Genomic DNA, 5,915 nt, shown 5'->3' on the forward strand with positions numbered 1-5,915 from the left:
ATAAGATTTGACGAAAAAAAAAAACTTATCCGAGCTTCACTGCAGACAGCCTGAGAAAAAAATACAATGAAATAAAGCGATGATTTTGAACAGATGTGCACATCAAAATTTGATTTATTGGGCTTGGAAACGTGATTGGCATCCTCCGGTATCTAGACTGCTGGTGCTCGTACTGATCTTTGTGCACGATGGATAATATTTGTCTTTAGAAGGGATGAATGCACGCCTGGATAAGTGAGTCTGCTGAATAAATGATGTTTATAATCACAGCCCTGGGTGTCAACTAATGTGCCTGGGGAGCTGGGGTGGGGGCGGGGGGCGGGCTGAGGGGGGAGTGGTGTTGAGTTTCTCATTTGTCCGAGCAAGCCCCTCCAAGGCAGAGGATAATGTGCATTTAAACTGCTGCATGGGTGGGTAATGGGATTGTGAACACGCTGGTGTCTTGCTGGATAAGCGGCTCTGATAGTGCCACTGACCTCCTTCCCAACAGCTGGGACAGGGAATCGTAGCAAGGGCTCATTTTGTTTGCGTGTTTAGGTTGAAGGCGCCAAGTATGAGACAAATGGGCAACGGTAGGTGTGCAGGTGGGAGGCGTGAACTTTTCCACAGCTGGAAAATAAATAAAGGGGAAAGGATAGTTTAGGAATTAAAGTGGCAGAAGGGTCATATCTGCTAAGAATCCACTTTTTACAGGAAAGTCATGGAAACTAAAGCCATATGATCACGTTTTAAACACTGTTATAACACTGAGTAATACTGAATTGCATGCAGGTTAGCAGCTTTATATTTTCTCTGTTGGGTAGTTTCAACTTGTGGCCGCTATTCCACTTTGTGAATGCAGCTCGTCTCAGGCGGCCTGTGTTGTAATGACTTTCCAGACAGTTCTTTTCGGGAAATTGAGCAATTCTAAAAAAGAAAAATAAAAGTTTTTCCCGATTTCGACTCATGATTTGTCCTCTTTGAAGGTCCATTGGTTGCCTGGTGTTCTTTTGAAAATTTGCATATCAAACTGCTCATTGCAAGACCTATTCAACAGCTGACAGTGTTAATTAGCATTCAGCTGAATATAAAGCACTGGGCCAATCTGATTAATTCACAGTTAATTCAAGCCATTTCTCTTTAACTTCAAGGGAACAAAATAAAAATCAGGATATAGATATCTATATATCTATCTCTATATACATCTCTCTCCATACTTTCTTGTATCAACATTTTGAAGTATGGTGTGAGCATCACTTTAAAGGTAACAGTTTAGGATGTTATACAAGTGTTATAACATTTGTACCACTGGATCCCAACCAGTGGTACAAATACCCAAAAGAAGACTCAGAATGATCTGAAATGACAAATTAATTAAATAACTGGTAGTCCTATAGACATGAGCATAAAAGTAAGCATAAAGTAATAGTAAATAATTAAAGTAGACAACTATTGGTCAAAAGGTGAAAAAAAGAGTAGCAATAATTTGCTTAAATTACTGCTAACAGGCTAAATTGTTAATAAAACTGATTTCAAAATTAGAGACTATTTTTTTTAATCAAATTGTCAGCTAAGCACTGGGATAAAAAGATGAAAAATGACCTGCTGAAGTTCAAACCGACCATTAGAAATGGTGAAGAAAAAGTAATTTAAGAGATTTTGAAACTGGCCTTTTTGCTGGTGGCAGGCAAGCTGGTTTGAGTGTTTCACAAACTGCTGCTGTATGGAGATTTTCCTACACAGTCATATCTGGGATTTACAGAAAATAATCCAGCATAGAGAAGATACCCAGGGAGGCAGAGGAGAGCAGCCAGTCTGCTTTGAGTGGATACGAAGACAGCAGTAACACAAATAACCACTCGCTACAACCGAGGTATGCAGAAGAGCATCTCCAAGAGCACAGTACTTTAAACCTTGAAACAGATGGGCTACAGCAGCAGATGACCACAATGGATGTCACCATTTCCTTTTTTCTTTTTCTTTTTTTTTTTGCCTGTCCCGTTTGGCTCTTTTGCAATCAGAATTATTGTCTAAAGGCGAAGAAAGATGCCCAACGGATTTACTTTACCAAATGTACCATCCCAGCCTTGCCGTAATGGTCTATTTGATTCGCCTTTTATTGTTTATTTTATTTTATTTTCACTTGCTAAATACGGGACAGACTTGACTGGGGAAAAGAAAGGGGAGAAAGAAAGAGGGAAAGAAAAACAGCGAGGAAGAGGGACAAGGGCAAAAAACAAAAACCAACAAAATAAGCAGACAAAAAAATACATATCAATCACCTGGATCACCTGTTGAGAAAGAAAAAAGAGAAAACAAGCAGAAGGAAAAAAAAGAGCAACATAATAAACAACATCACAATGATCTATGGGAATGTAACAGTAAATACTAAATATTAAACATTATTGTGCAGCACGTAAGATCGAAGGTGCACAGTGGTAGGAGCCAAAATGGGTGTAGTGTACACCTGTGAGCATGAGCGCGCTTGTATTTAAAAGGTTCCTTCATGTAATGATCTGCTAGAGGGTGTGGGGAGCCACAGCCCCGTCCTCCAGGGCATGAAGCAGGTATGGAGGAGATCAAGACTCCAGACATCCAGAGGCCCTCAGAACACAAGAGACCAAGGAAGACCAACAGAGGGGCAGCTGCGCCAATATCCCAGAAAGAGCTGAGGAGAGTCCCAGATGAGGGGTCACTCAGCAGCTGCGGAGCAGAAGGCAGGGGCCGACAGGCCGACAGCCAGCTGTGCCAGAGTGACTAAGCCCCAGGCCGAGAGGCTGAGGGCACCCCACCCCCGAAATGGCCCGAGCGAGCCCCAGGCTCCAGACAAGCAGCCACCGAGGAGTGAGCCGGTGTGTACCCGGACGCCTATCCCTGGACACAAAGAACCACCAACGCACCGACGTTTGAGGGCGTCTGTCACTGGCAGGGGAAGTGGTGGGGGGAGATAGGCCTCCATATCTTCGAGGACCTGAGATGTCCCCAGAGAGGTGGCGTCTGATACCCAACCTGACATATGGACACAGACATACAGGCACTCTGCATATCTCCCCCTCCTGCAGAGTGAGTTCCTGAAGAGAGGAGACCTCCTGCAAGATGTAACAGCCTCCCCCACCAGTTGAAGAGCCCCCCAAGTGGCTCGATGCACTGACGGCACCCTGTGCCAGGGCTGGGCCCCCAGCCCACAACCCCGGCAACACACCAACCAGGACCCAAGCCCTCAAGGCCCAGCCAGGGCCCCAGCCCAGAGACAGAGCACCCCCAGAACCGCACGCCTGTCCCGGACCCACCCAGGGTCCTAAAAACAGGACTCAGATGGGCTTGTGAAAAGTGGACAAAAGATTGGAAAACCACTGCCTGAATCAGATTGAGAACCACTGCTGCATTTCTCAATCTGTGGAGTGGGCCACAAGACAAGGAGAAAATACATAAGGTAAAACTAAGCTTAATGCACGTGATATTTTAGGGAACAGTTTGCCGATTCTATGGTGCTGACCTTTATCAGTCTTAAATTCAGCTAGGATCCTTTTTTTAAAATAGGTAACAATCAAAAACTGTGGGATGCCAGGCATCGACTTTTCTTCGGCATTTTCTGAAACCCAAGAAAAAGTTTGAGAGCCACGTTCGTTCACACTCTCCTCTTTCTGAACAAATTCTGTCTCAAAGCGCTTCTGATGTCAAATGCACATAAATAGCAGATCAAACTTAAAACCCAGTTTGACTTACAAAACATTAGAGCATCTAGATTCCCGCGACGCCTTCCTTTTGGTCTTCGTCAAAGCTTCTTTGAGCTGCATTTTCAAACAACACATAGCTTCCACTGTGGATTTTTGTGCTGGGCTGAAGTGTGCGACAGCTTTAAAAAAAAGAAAACCCCTGGAACCAGAGTGCTATCTAAATGAGGCATATTAGATGTGAGAGTGACACAACCATGTTGAAGGGATGTAAGCAGCCCGAGAGGAACATTGCTTCTAGCAACTCTTGTGTTGCATTAGTGATGATTTTCCAGGAGGCGCTCACAAAGACTCTTCAAAACACTCTCCCGAGTCCCATCACAACCCGGAAGAGGCCCAAAACAGGCCACGTGCACACGGGTGAGTGACACAACTTCACACGTTCTGCTGATAACCAACCCCTAGCCCTAACTATACCTAACCCCCTACTAGTATAAGAAAAAAAATATATGTGGGTCATTCTGGTTCTAAAAATGGCTGCCTGTCCCTGGGGCCTGCCAGAGCATGAAATAGACTTTACATCAGGTTAGAATGAGTAACGGCGACGAACAAAGTTTTTTTTTGGTCATTGCTCATTTTTCATCCTCTCTTTGTTGCTGTAATCAAACATATGGTAGTTCTCTCACTGCCCCCTCCTTCTCTTTCAGTTTATGACCTGAATAAGATATCAGCAGTTTGCCAGGTTTGGAATATGACAGGCACGGCTAAAGTCATGTAGAGATTTAGATAATGCGACTGCTGAACACTATACAATACTTTCCACCTCTGCCTTTCAAACTTCCCCCGTGCTGATAAGCGGGAATTCGGGGGTGGATTTCAAAATGCTTTGGATTTGCAAAGAGCCTGCTGATATTGCAAAGGTAGTCACATGACAGCACATTTATTTCCTACCCATTTGTGACGCTACTCATCCCGCTCAATGACTGGCAGGTGAATTACAACAATATCTAGTCTCCCTTTTGGATAGTGGCTGCAAAGCTTCAAAACAGAGTACACACACACACACACACACAAAGAAGTAAGCTGCTCTTTCCTCTGCTTTCACTTTGACAACTTGGGCTGCAGTTTTTGGAAGCAAGCTTACTCACAGCAAATTGGATAATGCAGTGAGAGTTTTATTTATTTGCTGTAGTTGGAGGACAAGAAGTTTGCTTTTTCTGCAAAACCATATTGTTTCAATTTCCCCCCCTCTGACACGACCACCTTCCTCCTCTCCATGTCCAGTGTCTAGAATCCCTGGTGGCTGCACGCTGAAATGGCCTCATGTTTATTTAAACTTAGAGGGGCAGCAGTTGAGCGCCTGGTGCCCCATTCATTTTCTGTGGTGTTTTCTTATAGCCAGCCAACCCTGGAGCCATTCATCAGCTGGACTAAGTGTAGCTACAGCATGGAGGGCTAAACAGCACTTCACCACAATGAGTGTGACATCAGCTCTCCACACAAACCAGCGGGTGTGTCAAAGAGAAGCACAATTACAGAGGAGAAGGAGAAGGGAAGAGGTGGAAAAATGACCGTGAAGAAATAAAGAAAGAGAGGAAGAGGAAGAGAAAGAGTGGCAAAGAGTGTCAGTCATGTAGCTTCTAATTTTGGTTATGGCTCGAGCACTACTTTGTTCCACCACAGGCTTTTATGCTACAAGCATGAGCAGGCTCAAGATAGACAGAGAGACTCAGAAGAGCTATTGAATTAGCAAAAACCACACTCACACAGTCACACACACACTAAAAATATACTACACACAAATACAATGAGGAGGAGAGACTTATGATAAAAATAAAAACTAAAAACTCCAAGTGGTGATGAGTATATTTGAAAATTCTGTGTCATGTATTTAAACAAGTACAGCCCTCCTCCATGAATGGCTTATTTTGAGCAATCTAACGTCCTTATAAACGTTTCACAAAAGAATTTGTAGCTATAGTAAACTATTTCAAAAACAATCTATTCAAACATAGATAAAAGACGAGGATTTGCATCCACAGTTGAGTGGAGAGCACAACAAAAGGAAAGATCAAAACCAAGAAGGAGAAATGAGAAAAAAGGAAAGGGAATTGGCAAACACCGATATCCAGCTGTGCCACAGTGAATCAAATTTTAAAAAGGCAATATGAGCCACAGCCAAATCACCTGCAAGATAAATAGATGGGAAATAATGAAAGGAAAATTAAGGCAGAATCAAAGAGAGGCCACACAGAGCATAAG

This window comes from Neolamprologus multifasciatus, chromosome 9 (genome assembly GCF_963576455.1).
Source record: "Neolamprologus multifasciatus chromosome 9, fNeoMul1.2, whole genome shotgun sequence".
Taxonomy (NCBI): Eukaryota; Metazoa; Chordata; class Actinopteri; order Cichliformes; family Cichlidae; genus Neolamprologus; species Neolamprologus multifasciatus.